Source organism: Tenrec ecaudatus, chromosome 11 (assembly GCF_050624435.1).
Source record: "Tenrec ecaudatus isolate mTenEca1 chromosome 11, mTenEca1.hap1, whole genome shotgun sequence".
NCBI classification, from domain to species: Eukaryota; Metazoa; Chordata; class Mammalia; order Afrosoricida; family Tenrecidae; genus Tenrec; species Tenrec ecaudatus.
In genome coordinates, this window is record NC_134540.1 from 128,025,400 (window position 1) to 128,049,894 (window position 24,495).

The window sequence follows — 24,495 nt, forward strand, 5'->3', positions numbered from 1 at the left end:
GCAGGTGGAAACAACTGCTCGTCTGCTTTTCTGAGGTTGTTAACCCTTTACTGGAATGATAAGCGCCTTTTTTGCGCCTGGAGCGGCTGTTGTTTGTAACCACTCAGACACGAGGGCTCCATCTACTTGTGCAGGACTACTCATGATTTATTATCTACCCCAATGCTGCTCCAAGGGTGGACATGGGCCGGTGATAAACTGTGACCTGTTTAAAATCTGTCCATTTGTAGCTAGGTACAGAAAGGAAGGTCAGAGTGCAGGTCCCAGCTATTTCCAATGCCAGCAAAGTCATGTGAAGGGCAAAGCACGCAGCAGGGTTTCTAGATTAATGACACACTGAGGATGACATAATAAACTAATGAAAATCTTATGCTAATCATTGGAACACTGTCAGGTAGTGGAGGACTAGTAAAGCAAGGCAGAATCTTGTCAGAGAGAGGGACAGATGACGAACCCTTCTGGTCAGATTAACGGGAATGGCCAGTGACAATTTGCCAGGCCGTTTGCACGATGCATGGCCATGGGGGCTGCAAAGATGGGTTCAAACATCAGAAAGATATAAGGGTGGCACAGGACTGGCAAGCCATTCCTTGTCCTGTACATTGGGGTTGCTTTGAAGCAGACCAACTAGATAGCATCTACCAACAAGACCAACCGAGGAAGAGGAAGCCTCTATGATCCCAGAAACTGACATCACTAGGACGTGTCAGGAGACTTTTATAAAGGGAACCAATGGCCTGGCCCCTCATCACAGAAAGCTGGGGAAGCACCATTGTCCTGGTTTAACAGACGTTCCCCAGATGAATTATTGTCCAGATGCCCATAGGAAGGAGAAAATACCTATAGACGTGACGAAAGGAAGGTTCATTCCGCTATGGGAATGTGTTAATCTGTGCACTTTAGATGTTGAAACCCACAGACACATGTGTATAAAAGAGAGTTGTAATTAAATATTAAATGCACTTCAAGAAAACTTCCCTAAAATATCTTTTTAATCTCATAAGCCCGCCAATATCACATAGGCCTCCAAAAATCCACACAGTCTTCAACCATCTACAAAAGAGATGGAATGAGGCTCACTGCTAGTAAAAGCCAAGTCAGAGAAAGAAAAATAATCTCATATTTGGTGGGCATCTGCATATAGCTGTGGAGCACCCAAATCTGTTTCACGTAGATAATGTGGCTTCTGCTCAGATATTTCTGAGTGTACGTGAGGCTTGGAAGCAGTAGCGTTTAACTGGCTAAGACATCAACTCACTATACTGAATTTCAAAATCAAGATGCTAGAGAACTTGCAAAGCTAAATTGAACAATGCCTGAATCATTCCGCCCTTCAATTAACACCACCTGTGCATCTTGTACATTTGGCATGATAAGCTAACACTATCAGTGAACATAACCTGTTGTGAAAAACAGGAAGATACAAAAAGCTCCATTGTTTAATGCAATTATTGTATATGGGAACCTGCAGGATGTAAAATTTACCATCAACAACTGATGATGGGAAATGATAATGCTCTTTGACCCCCAAAAAAAACCATCTTGAGGCATTCTAGATTTATGAAAAACATAAATCTGGGTGAGGCAACTCAGAAGGCAACCTGTTTAATGCGACATTTTATGATTTCCTTCACATTCAAGTAGTTGAAAACCTAAGGCATGAGCTGAGAATAGTAAAACAGTTTGAGGCTCTATAATCGGTGCAGGAGAAACACCAGAATAATTGCCTCTTCCTTAATATACTTGAATCCGCTGGAGTTACATTTGGAGGTGAGATATGGGAAACTGTTTGAATTACAATAGTATGGGAGTAAAAGCAATTTTACACTATGAGAAGCTCAAGTGTTTTCATTGGAATCGGTTGTCTGAATGACACCCACCTGGAGCTTTTTTTTTTTTAAGTTGTAGCTTTTGATTCTGTGTCTTCTCTTCTGCAGGCTAGGTTTCCAGGTTATTGACTGCTCTTTCTAGACTTTTGACAAACTCTTAGTCTGCAGGTTTTAGGTCAGGGGCTGGCTGAAGCTTTGACTCTGAGAGGGATAGAGGCACAGAATCAAATTGTTTATTCAGATGGTCTATGTGTCCCAACGTAGAAGTCAGACAGAAAAGTATAAATTACCAAGGGCATATGAGGGAGGTGGGAAAGGGGAGGGAGGGGGAGGGGAAAAAAAAGAGGACCTGATGCAAGGGGCTTAAGTGGAGAGCAAATGCCTTGAGAATGATTGGGGCAGGGAATGTATGGATGTGATTTATACAATTGATGTATGTATATGTATGGATTGTGGTAAGAGCTGTTTGAGTCCCTAATAAAATGTAAAAGAAGAATAGAGAAAAAAAATGATTAGGGCAAAGACTGTACAGATGTGCTTTATAAAAGTGATGTATGTATATGTATGAACTGTGAAAAGAATTGTATCAGCCCCAATAAATTGTTAAAAAAAAAGTACAGAAAAAAAAGAAAAAGTATAATAAGTTGGTGCAACCTGGATGCACACCTTTCTTGATTCTTAAACCATGCAATCTACCCTTGTTGTATTTGTGCTGCTGCTTCTTAATCCATGTACAAGTTTCACATGAGCGAGACAAAGTGTTCTGGAATTCCCTTCTCAAAACTATCCATGTTTTGTTATGATCCACACAGTCAGATACTTTGGGTGTTAATAAAATATAAGTAAACATCAAAAAAAAAAAAGAAAGAAAAGTGTGGTTACTGTAGTTGCCATCTGCCTGGGACTGAGTTTTGGCTGTAGCAGAAGAATGATAGGGATAAAAGTGATGCAAACAGAAGCAAGTATCTTTAATATTTGATGCCATCAGACTCCAGCCTGGACACTGATCCTTTCTGGGGACTTTATATGCAGTCTCCCCTGACTCCAAAACAGTTCTGAGGAGTCGGTGATTGTGACTGAGTAGGAGGGCTCACTGCCTAGATATCACACTTCGTAGGTCTGCATGAGGAATTTTCCACCTCAAGCGGTGCCACAGTGTGCCTCTATCAGTGTTTCCACCCAAATCCCTAGGCTTCTGAAGTTCCCTGTACCCTGTGTCCTTCAGTCCCTTTTACTCAATAACCCTGGTGTTTATACTTCTTAACCACATTTTCATTTGTGGAGACCAAAAACAAATTTGTTATTAAATAATGTGGTTTATGGAAAATGAAAAATTAAGCCAATAAAACTTATTTGGCTAACAAAAAATAATCATAGTTTGCAAGGAAATGTCTGGATAGGCTGAGTAGGCAGTAATAGAGCCGGCTCACAGTTGGCAGCCAAGCACTTACTTCATTGAATGTGTGTTACTATCCACAGTTTTGGAAATAAATTGGAGTCATAAAACAGGTTCCCGAAAGGTCCCCAAGTCCCTATTCCAAGGATTGAAACCATACTTTTCCCCATTCCATTTAGCCTTCCAGATCATTCAAGCTTTTAAAAAACAGGTCAATTTCACATTCAGTTCATCAGCCCACAACTCAATTGGCTCATATCAGTTCAAAGACCCAGAAAACACAATCTCTCAGGTGTGCTGTATTATAGTTATGATGAGCTTCATTATGACCATCTGCCTCTCTTTCTTTTTTGTAGAACGTTTAACATAAGTAGCATGCACTCATGCTATACCACACACCTCTGATGCCATTGTAGCTCTAAGTTAATATCAAATGTCTTCAAGGCCCACAGACTGATGACGGTGAAATATGTAATGCCAGGGGGTAGGATTCCCCCATCTTAAGATTTTTCACATTTTTAAAATATTAACACAGACACAAAACATTGGTTTCTCTTGTTACTTTTTTACAATTTTTAAAAAGCTTCTCAGTTACTGTTTTGTTGGGGATTTCATATTTTGTGTTTGTTTTTATTTTTTAACTCTTTTGTATAAGTAGGGGATTTATAGAGAAATATGTACTTTATGGAATAAATTTTAAGAACCAAATATATTTTAATTTAAATAAATTAACAGATCTTTGATTTTACAGCTGAATCACAGATTATATATTTGCAGAGCCGACTTAAAGGATGAAAGAAAATTCTATCAAGGGTGTTACTTTTGACTTCAAAGCTTCTTAATAAAATTTTTTTAACTACCTGTGGAAAAAAATAAGAAAAGCTAAGCAAGAATCATGAGGAATTTGACTTCGGTCAGGACTGCGTCTTGACAGAATCGTCAGGATGGAGCCTGTTATAACACAGGACTGAATAGCTTTCATCCCAACAGTTACTGGTGGGTAGATTCCAAGTCATGGAACTACCAGGTGTGCAGAGCCAAACTGAACCGTGTGAGATAGGGGCTGCAAGGCTGTGTGTGGGTTCAAAAGCAGACCACCCGGTCTGTCTTCTGAGGTACCAATTTATGGGCTCAGATGATCGTTTTAGTTACGAATTGAGCAATTAAATGTTTGTGCCACCCAGAGATGGCATGGAGGGAAATAGCTTTTCACTCTTTAGTGTTTTTCCCAAACGGAATCGGGTGCTTACTTGTGTCTTGCATTTTCTTATATTAGTTGTGTTAATTTGAGTACATTAGAGAAATAAATCCACAGAAACTGAAATGTATAAAAGGTAGCTTTAGATAAAGGGAAAATGCACATGGGAAAAAAATCCCAAATCAGTGCAGCCAAAGTCTACAAGTCCAACATTAGCCCATATGTCGCACCCAATCCACAATGTCCTCTCCATCTTAACAAACACATGCAGTGATGGTGGCTGCAGGTGGAAAGAACTGCCCATCTGTTTTCTGAGGTTGTTAACTCTTTACTGGAATTAAAAGCGCCTTTCGTGTGCCTGGAGCGGCAGGTGTTTGTAACCACTCAGACAAGAGGGCTCCATCTCCTTGTGCAGGACTATTGTGATTTATTATCTACCCCAATAGTGCTCCATGGGTGGTACATGGGCCGTTGATAAACTGTGACCTGTTTAAAATATGTCCATTTGTAGCTAGGTAGAGAAAGGAAGGTCAGAGTGCAGGTCCCAGCTATTTCCTATGCCAGCAATGTCATGTAAAGGGCAAAGCACTCTGCAGGGTTTCTAGACTAAGGACACACTGAGGATGACGAAATCTACCAATGAAAATCTTATGCTAATCATGGAAACACTGTCATGTAGTGGAGGACTAGTAAATCCAGGCATAATCTTGTCAGAGAGAGGGCCAGATGACAAACACTTCTGGTCAGATTAAAGGGGAGGGCCAGTGACAAAGAGCCGGGCCGTTTGCAGGATGCATGCACATGGGGGCTGCAAAGATGGGTTCAAACATCAGAAAGATATAAGGGTGGCCCAGGATTGGCAAGCCATTCCTTGTCATGTACATTGGGGTTGCTTTGAAGCAGACCGACTGGATAGCATCTACCAACAAGACCAAACGAGGAAGAGGAAGCCTGTATGATCCCAGAAACTGACATCACTAGTACATGTCAGGAGACTTTTATAAAGGTAACCAATGGCCTGGCCCCTCATCACAGAAAGCTGGGGAAGAACCATTGTCCTGGTTTAACAGACGTTCCCCAGATGAATTACTGTCCACATGCCCATAGGAAGGAGAAATACCTATAGACATGACGAAAGGGAGGTTCATTCCTCTATGGGAATGTGTTAATCTGTGCACTTTAGATGTTGAAACCCACAGACACACTTGTATAAAAGAGAGTTGTAATTAAATATTAAATGAACATCAAGAAAACTTCCCTACAAGATCTTTTTAATCTCATAAGCCCACCATTATCCCATAGGCCTCCCAGAATCCACACAGTCTTCAACCATTTACAAAAGAGATGCAATGAGGCTGACTGCTAGTAAAAGCCAAGTCAGAGAAAGAAAAATAATCTCATATTTGGTGGGCATCTGTATATAGCTGTGGAGCACCCAAAGCTGTTTCACGTAGATAATGTGGCTTCTGCTCAGATATTTCTGAGTGTACGTGAGGCTTGGAAGCAGTAGCGTTTAACTGACTAAGGCATCATCTCACTATACTGAATTTCAAAATCAAGATGCTGGAGAACTTGCAAAGCTAAAGTGACCAATGCCTGAATCTTTACGCCCTTCAATTAACACCACCTGTGCATCTTGGACATTTGGCATGATAAGCTAACAATATCAGTGAGCATTACCTATTTGAAAAACAGGAAGATACAAAAAGCTCCATTGTTTAATGCAATTATTGTATATGGGAACCTGCAGGATGTAAAATTTCCCATCAAAAACTGATGATGGGAAATGATAATGCTCTTTGACGCTCTAAAAAACCCATGTTGAGGCACTCTAGATTTATGTAAAACATAAATCTGGGTGAGGCAATTCTGAAGGCAGCCTGTTAACGCGACATTTTATGATTTCCTTCACATTCAAGTAGTTGAAAATCTAACGCATGAGCTGAGAATAATAAAGCTGTTTGAGGCTCCATAATTGGTGCAGGAGAAACACCAGAATAATTGCCTCTTCCTTAATATACTTGAATCTGCTGGAGTTACATTTGGAGGTGAGATATGGGAAACTGTTTGAATTACAATAGCATGGAAGTAAAAGCAATTTTATACTGTAGAAGCTCAACTGTTTCCATTGGAATCGGTTGTCTGAATGACACCCACCTGGAGCTTTTTTTTTTTTTCAGTTGTAGCTTTTGATTCTGTGTCTTCTCTTCTGCAGGCTAGGTTTCCAGGTTATTGACTGCTCTTTCTAGTCTTTTGACAAACTCTTAGTCGGCTGGTTTAAGGTCTGGTGCTGCCTGAAGCTTTGACTATGAGAGGGATAGGGACACAGAATCAAATTGTTTATTCAGATGGTCTATGTGTCCGAACGTAGAAGTCAGACAGAACAGTGTGGTTACTGTAGTTGCAATCTGCCTGGGACTGAGTTTTGGCTGCATGAGAAGAATGATAGGAATAAATGTGATGCAAACAGAAGCAAGTATCTTTAATATTTTGATGCCTTCAGACTCCAGCCTGGACACTGATCCTTTCTGGGGACTTTATATGCAGTCTCCCCTGACTCCAAAACAGTTCTGAGGAGTCGGTGATTGTGACTGAGTAGGAGGGCTCACTGCCTAGATATCACACTTCGTAGGTCTGCATGAGGGCTATTCCACCTCAAGCGGTGTCTCAGTGTGCCTCAATCAGTGTTTCCACCCAAATCCCTAGGCTTCTGAAGTTCCCAGTACCCTGTGTCCTGCAGTCCCTTTTACTCAATAACCATGGTGTTTATACTTTATAACCACCTTTTCATTTGTGGAGATCAAAAACAAATTTGTTATTAAAAAATGTGGTTTATGGAAAATGAAAAATTAAGCCATTACAAACTTATTTGGCTAACAAAAATAATGCCAGTTTGCAAGGAAATGTCTGGATAGGCTGACTAGGTAGTTATAGAGCCGGCTCAAAGTTGGCAGCCAAGCACTTGCTTCACTGAATGTGTTTTACTATCCACAGTTTTGGAAATAAATTGTTGTCATGAAACAGGTTCCTGATAGGTCACCAAATCACTATTCCAAGGATTGAAACCATACTTTTCCCCATTCCATTTAGCCTTCCAGATAATTCAAGCTTTGAAAAAACAGGTCAATTTCACATTCAGTTCATCAGCCCACAACCCCATTGGCTCATATCAGTTGAAAGACCCAGAAAACACAATCTCTGAGATGTGCTGTATTATAGTTATGATGAGCTGCATTATGACTATCTGCCTCTCTTTATTTTTTTTAGAAAGTTTACCATAAGTAGCATGCACTCATGCTATACCACACACCTCTGATGACATTGTAGCTGTAAGTTTATATCCAATGTATTCAAGGCTCACAGACTGATGACGGTGAGATATGTAATGCCAGGGGGTAGGATTCCCCCATCCTAAGATTTTTCGTTTTTTTAAATATTAACACAGACACAAAACATTGGTTTCTCTTGTTAGTTTTTTAAAATTTTTAAAAAGCTGCTCAGTTACTGTTTTGTTGCGGATTTTATATTTTGTGTTTGTTTTTATTTTTTACCTCTTTTGTATAAGTAGGGAATTTATAGGGAAATATGTACTTTATGGAATAAATTTTAAGAACCAAATGTATTTTAATTTAAATAAATTAACAGGTCTTTGATCTTACAGCTGAATCACTGATTATATATTTGCAGAGCCGACTTATTAGACTCTCCTTCAGAGCAACTGGGCAGGTGTGTGTCTGCGTGTTCTAAAGTCATCTTATTTTTTCTCATTCAAGGAATGTGGAGAACAGGGGTCTTCAAATAGGTTTAAAGAGAGAAAGGGGATAAAAAAGAGAACTAAGAAAAAGAGGGTGAAAAAGCATTGGAGGGGAGGGGCTCTGAGGAGAAGAGGGTGTTGCTCAGGCTTCTAAGGCTGTCAATCAGCCTGGTAGCCAGATGTGAGCTTACCTGTTGCACCTCCAAGATCCCGGAATCACTAGTTGACAGTAGAATTTGCATAGCAAACTGGCTCATTGAGCCGAGCCAGAGGCCTCTGTCTGCAGCACAGACCAAGCCCTGTGCGGCAGCTCCTGCTCCCATCTGCAAGCAGTGGGGTCCAGATGCAGGTCCTGCGGTCTGCTTCCTGTTGTAAAAGGCAGGGTTGGGACAAGTAGCCTTCTACTGAGTCTCTCCCCCATCTACCCAGTCGAACCCTTTACCTGAGGGAGCAGGCTCCAGGCTTGCTGTGGCCAGCTAATAGCAATTAGTAGGCATAGCGCTAATGAAGAGAGGGGACAGCTGGGCAGAGGGCCTAAACCTGCTGAGCGCCACGGCCTCTGATACACTGGCGAGCTGTTGTCTCCCAGCTCCTTGTCCCTGACTCTTACCTGCCTCCCTCTCTGGAGTTCACTCTTGAATTTCAGTCTCCATCCAATCTCGTGTGCCTGGAGTGGCAGGTGTTTGTAACCACTCAGACAAGAGGGCTCCATCTCCTTGAGCAGGACAACTCGTGATTTATTATCTACCCCAATGCTGCTCCAAGGGTGGTACATGGGCCGTTGATAAACTGTGACCTGTTTAAAATATGTCTATTTGTAGCTAGGTACAGAAAGGAAGGTCAGACTGCAGGTCCCAGCTATTTCCAATGCCAGCAATGTCATGTAAAGGGCAAAGCACGCTGCAGGGTTTCTAGACTAAGGACACACTGAGGGTGAGGAAATACACCAATGAAAATCTTATGCTAATCATGGAAACACTGTCATGTAGTGGAGAACTAGTAAAGCAAGGCAGAATCTTGTCAGCGAGAGGGCCAGATGACAAACACTTCTCGTCAGATTAAAGGGGAGCGCCAGTGACAAAGAGCCAGCCGTTTGCATGATGAATGGCCATGGGGGCTGCAAAGATGGGTTCTAACATCAGAAAGATATAAGGGTGGCCCAGGACTGGCAAGCCTTTCCTTGTCCTGTACATTGGGGTTGCTTTGAAGCAAACCGCCTGGATAGCATCTACCAACAAGACCAACCGAGGAAGAGGAAGCCTCTATGATCCCAGAAACTGACATCACTAGGACGTGTCAGGAGACTTATAAAGGTAAACAATGGCCTGGCACCTCATCACAGAAAGCTGGGGAAGCACCATTGTACTGGTTTAACAGACGTTCCCCAATAAATTAATGTCCAGATGCCCATAGGAAGGAGAAATACCTATAGACATGAAGGAAGGGAGGTTCACTCCGCTATGGGAATGTGTTAATCTGTGCCTTTAGATGTTGAAACCCACAGACACACGTGTATAAAAGAGATTTGTAATTAAATATACATCAAGAAAACTTCCCTAAAAGATCATTTTAATCTCATAAGCCCACCATTATCCCATAGGCCTCCCAGAATCCACAGTCTTCAACCATCTACAAAAGAGATGGTATGAGGCTGACTGCTAGTAAAAGCAAGTCAGAGAAAGCAAAATAATCTCATATTTGGTGGGCATCTGCATATAACTGTGGAGCACCCAAAGCTGTTTCACGTAGATAATGTGGCTTCTGCTCAGATATTTCTGAGTGTACGTGAGGTTTCGAAGCAGTAGCGCTTAAGTGGCTAAGGCATCATCTCACTATACTGAATTTCAAAATCAAGATGCTGGAGAACTTGCAAAGCTAAAGTGACCAATGCCTGAATCATTCCGCCCTTCAATTAACACCACCTGTGCATCTTGGACATTTGGCATGATAAGCTAACAATATCAGTGAGCATAACCTATTGTGAAAAACAGGAAGATACAAAAAGCTCCATTGTTTAATGCAATTATTTTATATGGGAACCTGCCGGATGTAAAATTTCCCATCAACAACTGATGATGGGAAAAGATAATGATCTTTGACGCCCTAAAAAACCCATATTGAGGCACTCTAGATTTATGAAAAACATAAATCTGGGTGAGGCAACTCAGAAGGCAGCCTGTTTAACGCGACATTTTATGATTTCCTTCACATTCAAGTAGTTGAAAATCTAAGGCATGAGCTGAGAATAGTAAAACTGTTTGAGGCTCCATAATCAGTGCAGGGGAAACACCAGAATAATTGCCTCTTCCTTAATATACTTGAATCTGCTGGAGTTACATTTGGAGGTGAGATATGGGAAACTGTTTGAATTACAATAGCATGGAAGTAAAGCAATTTTACACTGTGAGAAGCTCAAGTGTTTTCATTGGAATCGGTTTTCTGAATGACACCCACCTGGAGCTTTTTTTTTTTTTTTTCAGTTGTAGCTTTTGATTCTGTGTCTTCTCTTCTGCAGGCTAGATTTCCAGGTTATTGACTGCTCTTTCTAGACTTTTGACAAACTCGTAGTCTGCAGGTTTAAGATCTGTTGCTGGCTGAAGCTTTGACTATGAGAGGGATAGGGACACAGAATCAAATTGTTTATTCAGATGGTCTATGTGTCCGAATGTAGAAGTCAGACAGAACAGTGTGGTTACTGTAGTTGCCATCTGCCTGGGACTGAGTTTTGGCTGCATGAGAAGAATGATAGGGATAAAAGTGATGCAAACAGAAGCAAGTATCTTTAATATTTTGATGCCTTCAGACTCCAGCCTGCACACTGATCTTTTCTGGGGACTTTATATGCAGTCTCCCGTGACTCCAAAACAGTTCTGAGGAGTCGGTGATTGTGACTGAGTAGGAGGGCTCACTACCTAGATATCACACTTCCTGGGTCTGCATGAGGGCTATTCCACCTCAAGCGGTGTTTCGGTGTGCCTCAATCAGTGTTTCCACCCAAATCCCTAGGCTTCTGATGTTCCCAGTACCCTGTGTCCTGCAGTCCCTTTTACTCAATAACCCTGGTGTTTATACTTTATAACCACCTTTTCATTTGTGGAGATCAAAAACAAATTTGTTATTAAATAATGTGGTCTTTGGAAATTGAAAAAATAAGCCATTACCAACTTATTTGGCTAACAAAAATAATGCCAGTTTGAAAGGAAATGTCTGGATAGGCTGAGTAGGCAGTAATAAAGCCTGCTCAAAGTTGGCGGACAAGCACTTGCTTCATTGAATGTGTGTTAATATCCACAGTGTTGGAAATAAACTGGCTTCATGAAACAGATTCCTGAAAGGTCCGTAAATCACTATTCCAAGGATTGAAACCATACTTTTCCCCATTCCATTTCGCCTTCCAGATCATTCAAGCTTTTAAAAAACAGGTCAATTTCACATTCAGTTCATCACCCCACAACTCAATTTGCTCATATCAGTTCAAAGACCCAGAAAACACAACCTCTGGGTTGTGCTGTATTATAGTTATGATGAGCTGCATTATGACCATCTGCCTCTCTTTCTTTTTTTTAGAAAGTTTGCCATAGTAGCATGCACTCATGCTATACCACACACCTCTGATGCCATTGTATCTGTAAGTTTATATCTAATGTATTCAAGGCCCACAGACTGATGACGGTGAGATATGTAAAGCCAGGGGGTAGGATTCCCCCATCCTAAGATTTTTCACTTTTTTAAAATATTAATACAGACACAAAACATTGGTTTCTCTTGTTAGTTTTTACAATTTTTAAAAGCTGCTCAGTTACTGTTTTGTTGGGGATTTCATATTTTGTGTTTGTTTTTATGTTTTACCTCTTTTGTATAAGTAGGGGAATTATAGGGAAATATGTACTTTATGGAATAAATTTTAAGAACCAAATGTATTTTAATTTAAATAAATTAACAGATCTTTGATCTTACAGCTGAATCACTGATTATATATTTGCAGAGCCGACTTATTAGACTCTCCTTCAGAGCAACTGGGCAGATGTGTGCTTGCGTGTTTCCAAGGTCATCTTATTTTTCTCATTAAAGGAATGTGGAGAGCAGGGGTCTTCAAATCGGTTTAAAGAGAGAAAGGGGATAAAAAAGAGAACAAAGAAAAAGTGGGTGAAAAAGGATTGGAGGGGAGGGGCTCTAAGGAGAAGAGGGTGTTGCTCAGGCTTCTAAGGCTGTCAATCAGCCTGGTAGCCAGCTGTGAGGTTACCTGGTGCACCTCCTAGATCCCAGAATCCCTAGTTGACAGTGGAATTTACATAGCAAACTGGCTCATTGAGCCGAGCCAGAGGCCTCTGTCGGCAGCAGAGACCAAGCCCTGTGTGGCAGCTCCTGCTCCCATCTGCAAGCAGTGGGGTCCAGATGCGGGTCCTGCGGTCTGCTTCTTGTTGTAAAAGGCAGGGTTGGGACAAGTAGCCTTCTACTGAGTCTCTCCCCCATCTACCCAGTCGACCCCCTTACCTGAGGGAGCAGGCTCCAGGCTTGCTGTGGCCAGCTAATAGCAAGTAGTAGGCATAGCGCTAATGAAGAGAGGGGACAGCTGGGCAGAGGGCCTAAACCTGCTGAGCCCCATGGCCTCTGAGACACTGGCGAGCTGTTGTCTCCCAGCTCCTTGTCCCTGACTCTTACCTGCCTCCCTCTCTCGAGTTCACTCTTGAATTTCAGTCTCCAGCCAATCTCACCAAGCCTTGCTGCCTGACTGGAGAGGGAGCCTGGAGGCTGTTAGAATGGCACTGCTCAGGCTCTTTGGGCTAAAGAGCCTGATGTGGGCCAGCAGCTCCATGAAGTTCCCTCCCTCAGGCAGTTTTCTGCCCCTCCATCCCACTTAGTCTCCCTGCAGGCCTGGCCCTGGGCCCTGACCTTCCACTTGCTTCCTAATCCAACATGTGGAGGGCTAGCTCTTGCCAAGTACACACATGGGTGCAGACATGAGAGATCGCACTCTCTCCTGGCAACCAGGTTTGTAAACAAGGGCGCAGCTGAGGCCTGTTCTTACCCAAATCATGTGCATCCTTCTCTCTGCCCTCTGCCCTGGGGTAGGGACAAGAGCTCTGGGAAGACCGGCCACCCCATCGCTATGGGGCATGGCCCGATGGTGCTGGTGCACAGAGCACTGGGCAGGCAGGGCTCCCTACAGGCCCTTGCACCATGTGGGTTTACAGAAGGGGAGAAAGGCAGAAGAGTGCGGTCAGGAGCCAGCTTCACTCTGGCAACGTGGGGTCCTCTGGGCTGGTCTCCTGAGGTGGGGTGTTAAGTCTGTGCTCCCCTCTCCCTCTCCCTCTCCCCAGGTGTATGGTTGTGCTCTTCAACCCCCGGAAACACAAGCAGCACCACATCGTCAACAGCTCCAGGTAACGGGCTCTGGGGCTTTGGGGAGTGCCACCTTTCCCCAGGGACGGCCAGAGGGGTGCCATGTGCTTCTCTGTGGCATTGGGCCCTGTTGGGCCCCAGGCCTGCGAGGGAAGCAGCACAGGGACAGCGGGTTTGCTGCCCTTGCTTTGAGAGGGGACTGTGAGAGGCCAGGCCTGGGCCAGGCTGCCAGTGCCCGTCTTGAGCCTGCCCCCATTCCTTTCAGGAAAACCATCACTGCCCTTGCCTTCTCTCCTGATGGTAAGTACCTGGTCACCAGTGAGGTGAGTGAGGAAGGAAGCTCAGGCACTGCAGAGGGGGTGGCCTGGCCTTAGCAGAGTGTGACAGCCTGCGGCCCACATAGGACTGGTGCCAATTTTGATTTTCTGTACTGGTGTCCACTTTGGGTGTTTGGTCTGCCCTAGAGCAGTTTTCTTAGGCTGTAGCCTGCATCAGAAGTGCCATGGTCACACCTTAGTACACACTGCTGGCTCTGGGCTTCAGCAGGTCTGGGGTGGCACTCTTCAGTTTGCAATGCTAACAAGTAGTTCCTGGTGAGGCTGAAGCTGCCAATTTGGGAACCACATTTTGGAAAACACCTCCTTAAAACATTCCTTATCCCTGGAGTCCCCCTGCTGGTCACAGTGTGGAACAGGACTGCCCTCCCATAGACTTGCCCTGTGAGGCTGTGAGAGCAAACCGCAGGAGTGGTGGTTCTTGCCCATCCAAATCACGCCAGGAGCCTGTCCCTGAGAGTCCCTGTTCCCCAACACTGATCATATTCCCTCCGGGGTTGTCCTTGATTCATGTGCAGGCGCATTAGGTTAGGTGTCCTTCATTTATGTGCAGGCTCTTGTCCAGTGGCTGGGAGGCCCAGGCCTCCGTGGATGGGGAGGGATTTGTCTGCCTCTGGCCTTTACTTCGGGGTCTTCGGTCCCTGCAGAGTGGACACATGCCTGCTGTGCGGGTATGGGACGTGTGGGAGCGCAGCCAGTTGGCGGAGCTTCAGGAGCATAAGTATGGCGTGGCATGTGTGGCCTTCTCACACAGAGCCAAGTACATTGTCTCAGTGGGCTACCAGCATGACATGATCGTCAATGTCTGGGCCTGGAAGGTGAGTGGGCTGCTGGCCTCAGGACAGGCGGGGCCGGGAGGGGAGCCAAGAAACTGTTGACCGGTGGCATTAACTTCCGCCTGCTGGCCTCAGTCCCTTTTAGAGAACTCTGAGCAGAAAGGAACAACTGTGTATTTAGGATGCTGAAGAAGGGGCAGAAGGAGAGGTTAAGTTCACAGCTTGTCTAACCTCCTTCAGTGTGTAAGTTTCTTTTCCCTCAGCTCCTAGAAGCAGAGCCTTGATTTCCCTTGACTTTCTCTCCAGAAAAACAATGTAGTGGCTTCCAACAAGGTGTCCAGTCGGGTGACAGCAGTATTCTTCTCTGAGGACTGCAGCTACTTTGTCACTGCAGGCAACCGGCACATCAAATTCTGGTACCTCGATGACAGCAAGACCTCAAAGGTGAGGCTGCAAGTAGCCACTAGGGTGGGGTCTGACCAGATCTGTTCCACCTGCGTCCCCTACTGCATGCTCAAAAGCCCCTTGGAAGTCTCAGCTGGGCCAGGTGCTATGTCAATCTGCAAGGGAAGCCTTCTCCCTCTCTCCCCAGGGCCTGCTTTTCAGGGGGTAGCCTGCAGGGTGGGTGGGTGGCACCTGTGGTGGGTCTCCACAGGTGAATGCCACTGTGCCCCTGCTGGGCCGCTCCGGGCTGCTAGGGGAACCTGCGGAAAAACCTGTTCACTGATGTAGCCTGTGGCCGCGGGAAGAAGACTGACAGCACCTTCTGTATCACATCCTCAGGGCAGCTGTGCGAGTTCAGTGACCGGAGACTGTTGGACAAGTGGGTGGAGCTGAGGGTAAGTGAATGCTTGGTCGGCACCCTCACGTCTGTCACCTCCAGGCTCCGGGTCACCTGAGTCTGGATGCATGCTGAGGGAGGCCCCAGGCGGAGGAAGATGTTTGGGGACCACTCTGCTCGCTCGCGCTCTCTGTCACTGCCTCTTCCTCTGCTTTCCTCTTCTGCTCAGCACACAGACAGCATCACAGTAAGTGTGCTGGCCCTGTCCACTGCCTCTGCTACATTTCTCTTGGCCGGCCTTTTCTGGGTGTGTCTTTGCCCAAATCTCAGGTGCCTTATACGGCTTGCTGACTCCTTCCCCCTAATTGCATGGGGCTGTGGGCACTCTGCCCAGCTGCTGTTAGAGGGAGGGGCATTGAGGGGCTCCAGCCAGGGCAGCTGGCCTGCCTTGCGCTTGTCCTTGCCTCTTGGCTCATGGCTGTTGAGGTGTCGGGTGAAAGAGTGGTCAGACTCCTTTGCTGACTGGGGCTTCTGTGCTCACAGATCACAGTGGCCCACTGCATCTCGGTGAGCCAGGACTACATCTTCTGCGGCTGTGCTGACGGCACTGTATGCCTTTTCAACCACTCCAACCTGCACTTCCTCAGCACGCTGCCCCTGCCCCATGCCCTGGGGACAGACATTGCCAGCATCACAGAGGCCAGGTGAGCGGTGTGTGTGGGCCCCTGAGTCCTGTCAGAGCCCCAATTTATGCCAGGCCGTCCTTGGCAGGCTGCAAGGAGAGGAGGGCACACATAGACCTCTGGGAAGACCCTTGCAGTCAAGCACAGGTGGGTCTTTTAGCATTTGTTGCTCACTGTGGGCAACCGTGGTAATCTGATTCTGCAGTGTGGTAATGCATTGTCCTGTAAAGACCACAGCTAGGACAGACGGGCAGATCCTTAGGGTTTCTGACAAAGACTGGAAACCTGACGGAGCAGGCCTTTCTCCCTCAGGGTGGTCCTGGGTAGCAGCTGCGGTAGGAGGGTCTTATTGTAGCCTGGGGCCTTGGGTTGGGAGATTGCAGGAAGTGAAGTTTTGCTCTGGTTTCAGTGCTGTCAGGAAGCGGGGCAGTTCTGCAGTTGGGTATATTAATTTCTCTTTCAGGGCAGGAGGGGGCTAAATCTGCAATTGGCAGGAGATGATAAATGACCATGATTGTGGTTTGCACAGTGCCCTTCCTTGTCCTCTGACATGAGTCTAGAAGGGCCTGACATCTGCTTGGCTGCATCACGGCCACACACTGTCCCCGCCTGATGTTGGGGGCTATGAAATAGCTTGTGTTCTTTTGGAGAGCCATATGGCAAGGAATGCCAGGCCAGCTGCTGCGTTCTTTCTCCAGTGACTGCTGGCCAACCTGCTGCTCCTCCCTTTAGTGCCCCATTTCATTAGCGCTCTGTCTGCCCTGGACACCCCGCCTCCCTCTTTCCTCAGTCGACTTTTCGCTGGAGTGGCCAATGCGAAGTATCCGGACACCATCGCCTTGACCTTTGATCCTGCAAATCAGTGGCTGTCTTGTGTGTACAATGACCATAGTACTTATGTCTGGGATGTGAAGGACCCCAAGAAAGTGGGCAAGGTGTATTCAGCTCTGTATCATTCCTCCTGCGTCTGGAGTGTAGAGGTACGTGGGCCAGGTCTGCTGAGACTGACCGTGTTTCCTGGGCTACCATTAGGAGCTGGGGTTCCTCAAGTGTGGAATTTGTTTCCTCCAGCACCCTTGCTCCCCCAACAGTGCCCCTGGGTCCCTTCGTGTCTGTTAATTGGCTCTGAGGAAAGGAGGGGATTTTAGTGCTGACTCATCTCAGACGTTTTTCAGTATGCCCCTGTGCAGTCTTAGCTTGGCCTCTTAGGACATATTCCTGAACTTGAACAAACCTTAGTTTCTGCAATTGTGAAATGACATACCTGATGCATTTGATTTTTACGAAAAGGAGACAATGTAAGTGGAGATTTAGAATGCCTAGTACTTACTAGGTGCTTGGTTAATGTATATTACTTTAGTTGTTAAAGACAAGAGCTAATCATTATGACTTGCTTGCTATGGGATAAGCCTGGGGCTAAGTCTTGACCAGCCTTTTCTCTACTCTCATTCCGTCCCAAGTCTGTGGGCAGCCACGGTCTGACCCGGGTCCCTCTGGTCCTTGTGCTCTTCCAGGTCTACCCTGAGGTGAAGGACAGTCAACAGGCCTGCCTGCCCCCGAACTCCTTTATCACCTGCTCTTCTGACAGCAACATCCGCCTGTGGAATACAGAGAGCTCTGGGGTGCATGGCTCCACCCTGCACCGAAACATCCTCAGCCACATGAGCCTGGTGCCCCCACACCACAGTCTCAGGATCTGGGTCTCCAGACCAGACTGTTCCAGATGTTGTTTGGCCAAACTCTGACAGGGATGTCCTCTTGGCCCGCATTTCTCTCCATGACAGGTGTCCTGTGTCAGGCCTTCCTCACCCACACCTTCTCCTGACCTGTTTCACTAGTACCTCATTAAGATCATCTATATGGATGGGAACATGCTGGCCCTGCTGGACACCGAGCTGCCTGGGGGAGACAAAGCCGATGAGTCCCTGATGGACCCCCATATGGGCATCCGCTCTATGTGCATCAGCCCCAATGGGCAGCATCTAGCATCAGGGGATCGTATGGGCAACCTCGAATAAGGCCATTTCTGGAGTGCAACCCGTTGCCTCCAGGGGACAGGATGGGGGAACTTTAGGCCCCCAAGGACAGGGGTTCAGGAGGGTTTAGCTGAAAAGGGTTGGGGACAAAATTTATTATCTTCAAGGGAAAGATACTAACTTGACAATGAAGAAACGGCAAAACCCACCCTTAGCCAAGTCATTAAGGTTAACATCCCGTGGCAGCAGCATGAATCTGGTGAGAGGGTACACTGAGAGGCTTCAAAATGTTCCCAGAAAATGTTATGACTCTTAAGAACTCCCAATAAAATGTTGAACAACAACAACAAACGTTGATGGAAAGTTTCTTTTAGTTCTGTTTTTCCATGCAGCCTCCTCCTAGCATTGTGTCTGGTATTCTTGACCCAAATGTATAAGGAACTTAGGATAGTCATGAGGAAACATCAGGCAACCTTCATTTGAGGTACACCTGCCAGAGTAACTTATCACACTCTCCCAGGTGTCAGGTAGGAAAGACAAGCAAAGACTGAAAGCCGTTCTAGACTGGGACAGATGACACCCATGTGCCGTGGGGGCTCCTAGGATCCTGGAGCAGAAGAAGGACATTCATGGGATAAACAAACAAACTCATTGGCATTGGGATGATTCCAACTCAGAGCAACCCCCGCTGGTGACATTTAAATAAAGTCTAATAATGTTGTACCAGTGTGACCTCCGTGGTCCTTATCACTGTGTACTGTAGTGCATAAAACATTAATACGAAGGGAGACCAGGTGAGAGAGTTGAATGTGACATATCCTGACTCATTTTTCTAAGTCTAAAGGTTCAACCCAAAAGGTAAAGTAAAACAGCTCTTGATGGAGAGGAAAAGGTGGAAGGGGGTGGGTGATGATTCTTTCCCCCGCTGCCTGGCACTGAACAGCCTCTCCTCTCTTCTCATTTTGCAGGGTCCACGAATTGCAGTCCCTGAGTGAAATGTTGAAGGTAGAGGCCCATGAGTCAGAGATTCTGTGCCTGGAGTACTCGAAGCCAGACACAGGTACCTGGCCCTGGCCTAGAATGGCCTTGAGTGAGCTCCTCCAGTCTGGCCAGAGCCACTGATACTTGTCCTGCCTCTTGACTATGGGGCTGATCGTTCTTTTGGCTACCAAAAGAGTTAGTGATCCTTCTTGATGTCTCTGAAGGCCTCTTGTTGTCTTTGAAGGCTTTGGGGAGGACTGCATCGCAACTCTGCCCGACTCCATGGCTCATGCGGCTTAAGGATGTGGGGCTCAGTTTCTCTGGGTGCTGTTTGCTGGGCACTCATCAGCTGATGGAGTTCTTCCCATCCCAGGTCTGAAGCTGCTGGCCTCAGCGAGCCGGGACTGGCTGATCCATGTGCTGGACACAGGGCGGGAGTATAGCCTGCAGCAGACGCTGGACGAGCACTCCTCCTCCATCACCGCTGTCAAGTTCACAGGTGTGGGCAGAGCACTTAGACACACTCTGCCACCTACCCCCCCTGCCACCTGCCTGCCACGCCCAACACTCCATAGATTCTAAAGGGCTTCGGACTTCGTGTTCTTTTTACACACGGACACAAACCCATACACACATGCACGCACCTTTGCAGAATCTCTGGAGTGCTTCTGACTTCGTGTTCTTTTTACACATACACTCACACAGACACACACATATAGACACACCCTAGCAGAATTTCTAGAAGGCTTCTGAATTCTTGTCCTTTTTACTCATACACACACAGACACGCTTGTAGGATCTGTGGAGGGCTTCTGACTTCATGTCCTTTTTACACACACACACACACAAGCACACACACACACACTCCCTCACTCTCACACTCATTCCTTTGCAGAAACCCTCGAAGACTTTTGACTTCGTGTCCTTTATACACACACATACACACACTCACACACATACACCCTTGCAGAATCTCTTGAGAGCTTCTTACTAGGTGTCCTTTTCTTTGTTCTGCTTGCTGTCCTGCTGTGCTGCATCCTCTTCTTGCTTTTTTGTGCATGGCTCCCTCTGTTGTGGTGACAAATGGCTTGAGAGGGATTTGACATAGGGAGAAAGCCCACCCACATCAACTGTCACCAGAAGCAGACACTAAGTCCATTTCTCTCACCTCACAGAACTATGCACACCAGACACTGGTAGGGCTGCCTGGGAGGGGAACCCTTAGTGCAGTGGTTCTCAACCTGTGGGTTGCGACCCCTTTGGGAGTCATATGACCCTTTCACAGGGCTCACCCAATTCATAACTGTAGCAAAATTACAGTGATGAAGTAGCAAGAAAATCATTTAATGGTTGGGGGAGGGGGGCATCACCACAACAAGAGGACCTGGATTAGGAAGGTTGAGAACCACTGCCCGAGTGTGTTTAGGACTTTGCTGCCCTCAAGGTCATCAGACATTCCTGAGGGCAGAGCCACTGCAGGAAGCCCTTCTGGGAAATGCCCTGAAGACAGGTCTCAACCAACTCCACCCTCACCCTCTGAGATCCTAGTCATAGGACGCATGGAAATGCTCCCTGCCACTTCGAAGACTGTAAGTCCATGGGAGCAGAAAGCCTCCTCTTTCTCCCTTGGAGTGGTGGCTGGTGAGTTCAAACTGCTCACTTTCTGGCTAACATAACCCACAGACCAGCTCCCCCTGAGCTCAGTTTGGTTTGCCGCACAGCACACATTGTTTGGAACCTTCTGAAATAGCTATGCACATGTGCAGGTTGGGGGGATTTCGCACAAGATGCAGTTTTCCACCCTCTCTTGGAAAAAATAATTTTTGCAAAAGGCTTGTATTCTCTTCTGGATCTGAGTAGCAGCTACTCTCATGAAGTCCTAGCACATACATTCATGCTACAGTCCTCCCAACTCCCTAATGTCTTACGCCGAGTCTGCTCCATGCATTTCTGTGTCCTACATGGCAGCTGTAGGCACCCAAGGCATGGGCTCTGCAGCCTGGGTCCAAATCTCTCCTTCTCACTTCCTCACTGAGTGGTCCTAGGCTCATGACTTTATCATCCTGTGCCACTGATTTTTCATCTGTAAAATGAGGCCAGAATAGAGTCCACACATAGGCTTGTTAAGTGGAATAATTGAATTATTATACACAAAAAGCTTAGAACGGTGCTTGGCTTCTTGCAAATACTATTAGGTGGTTTAGCATAGGGACTGGGTCATCCATTACATATGCTCAGGTTCAAACTTCCGGCCAGGAAGGGATGGTACACCTAGGTGGTCATTACACCTGGATTGGCCCATCTGGGCCAGGTGAATTCAATACAGCCATTGGGGTTGACCATGACCGTCAACCATCTCCATATGGAGGAATTGAAAAGGCAGGATCTTGCCCGCTCCGATGTCTCCCTTCACCCACTTTTCTGTTGTCCGTCCCCCAGGGAGGAGTTCACATGTAGATACTTGTAATCAGTTCCCTCTTTCCAATCCACCCTCCCATACCCCTCTCAGTATCACCACTCATAAATTATCAAGGTTTCTTGAGGGATGGGGGAGTGGGGAGGGAGGGGAAAATGAGGACTTAATGCCAGGGGCTTAAGTGGAGAGCAAATGTTTTGAGAATAATGAGCGCAATGAATGTACAAATGTGCTTTACACAATTGATGTATATATGGATTGTGATAAGAGTTGTATGAGCCCCTAATAAAACGATTTTTTTAAAAAGAAAAAAAGCAGGATCCCGGAGCCCACTGAGTGACTTTCTCTCCAGCAGCTTCTAGGTAGGCTGTGCCCCGTGAGGGGCCCTGAGGAGCCTGTGTAAACCTGAAACTTCTTCTCTCAAAAAACTCACTTGGATCACAATCCAGGCTTCGAAGTGAATTCTTTCTCGCGCAAAGCCAAGGCCTGAGGTATATGTCTCCCAGGAGAGATCTAACAATAGTATCTCTTATTATAGCATTAGGAGCCCAGGTGGTGTAGTGGACTGTGCATTAAGCTGCTAATCGCAAGGTAGGGTTTGAACTGACTAGCCCGTCCGTGGGAGAAATATGAGGTTGTCTATTTCTGTAAGGCAGTGGTTCTCAACCTTCATAATGCCCCCACCCTTTAATACAGTTCATGTTGTGGTCACCTGCAACCATAAAATTATTTTCATTGCTACTTCATAGCTATAATTTTGCTATTGTTATGAATTGGTTGACCCCTGTGAAAGGGTTATTGATCCCCAGGGGGGTCACGACCCACAGGTTGAGAACCGTTACTGTAAGGATTTAAAGTCTCAAAACCCCAAAGGGGCAGTTCCTTGTCCTATTGGGCCAGTATGAGTGGGAGTCAATAAAATGGTAGTTAGGTTTTTTTTCTGCATCAGTATCAGATTCTGGTGGCAATCTCAGTCATTCTGCATAGTGGTCTGGTTTGAACTCTGGTAGATCTGTGGGAAATGACTGCCCTGGTTTGAGGTGAGGGCCACTGTGCTTCAGTGGTAGATCTCTCATCGTCTTTCACCGGGAAGACCCGGGTTCGATTTGCAGCCAATGTGCCCCAGACTGTCAGTGAAGATTTGTGTGTTGCTATGACACTGAGCAGGCTTCAGTGATGTTTCCAGACTGAAATAGAATAAGGACGAAAGACCTGATCATCTCCATCCACACATCGACCTATGGCCCGCCTCGGTTGGCTTCCCCTCCCAGCCCTGGTGATAGCACAGACTGGCATAGTTTGCTCCGCTTCCCGTGAGGTGCCCATGAGAGGCTGACTCGACAACCACGGTCAAGATCAACAGCTTGAACTCCTTTCTGGGTCTACAGAAACAAGAACAACCTTCTGAAATGAGGTCGCATTGCTATTAGGGACTGGGAGAATGCCTTTGTGACAAGGACTGTGCTCTGGATCCCAAAGGTGACTTTTAAACACAGCCAAATAGCAACTTCGGAAATTGCCATAGTAGAAGCCAGGATTTAAAAAAAAAGCTCTACTGACTTGCTCATTGGAGGTCAGAGGTAGATGGGGGTGGGGTGGGGTGGGGTGGGAGACTCCTCTAAAAATGAACAAATTTGTTTCCTTACATATTTGTCATGTCTTTTGGTCCTGAAAGAAGGGGGGGGGGGAAGCAGACGAGAGGAGGAAATGGCGACTGACAGTCATCTTGTTGTATTCCCACAGCATCCCCTCCTTAGGCACTTGCTGCCATCTCATCCAACTCCAATCAGTATATTTTCACCCAGCAATGATGCAGAAATGTCTATGTACTCCAGTTTTATTGTAGTCGGGCAGCATTTACGGGTTTGACTTTCAACTCAGCATGGCAGGACGTCTAGAAGCAATTATAACCAGCACCTGCTCTGTCTGTGCGGTGGGCAGGCAGTGACGGATTCCCAGCTTCCGGAACACTAGTGCCCCCTCCCAGCTCAGGATAATGACGGTGACACTCGGCCTCCTTGTTGTCTGGGGGAGCTCTAGGAGCTCTCCTCTGACACCTCATATTATTGGCATTTCTTTGAGTGAACACATCAAATTAGTGACTGTAAAGGAAGGCGTAGGAGATGATTATTGGTGACCAGACCAGCCTCAACCACCTCCAGAGAGAATGTCTCCTAAGTGCAAAGTATGGAGAACGAGGAAACAATTGACCACAAATGGAATTGGCTCTGAGTCTCGCCACACAATGTATGTGCGTGGTCACTGAGGCATCAACATTATGGCTGGAGGATGGATATGGTTTGTGCAGCCGTGATTGCCATCCAGAACCTGCTGTGCTATTGTGAAAAATGATTTTTTATTCTGAGCAAATCTCTGCTTCCACTTGCTGTAATGCTTCGCTAGAGAGCCGGGGACTCTGGGAGGGGTGGGGACGCACAGGGCTGGGCTGACCTGAGGAACTCACGTGTAAAGGGCTTTTTCTCACTTGGAAGCAGGATGGGTTCACAGCTGTTCTTTCTGGTAAAGCTTGTTTCTGAACCTTGCCACGTCTGAGTCCGAAGAGGGAAATGAAGGTGATAAATGCTGCGAGGAGCCCTGGGCACATCTTGGCTATGGTCCTGCTTAAGTCTGTTTCATTTGAATCCCAGTTTTACCTTTCCTCCTTTCTGGGTTCCGAAGCATCAGATGGGTGCCAAACGCTTCCACGGACAACTAAAGCTGAACAAGGTGGAGGCAGATGAAGAGCAACGGGAGGTTGGTGTTTGGGAGACTGAATACTTGGGCTTCCTAGGCCAGTCCAGTTGGTGGTTAGAGCCCTGTTTCAGATTCCACTGAAATCTCCTAGCGTCCAAGGACCAAATGGCTCCTAAGTCCAGAATTTCTGTTACATGTCTCACCAAGGAGAAGCTGGGCCAAAATGTATTGAAGAATAAAGCAGGAGTTTGGCTTGTGAATCCACTCTCTGATTCTGAAATTTCAAAGGCTTCGTGCACAGACATTTCAACACTGAAAGCACAGCAGGGAAAA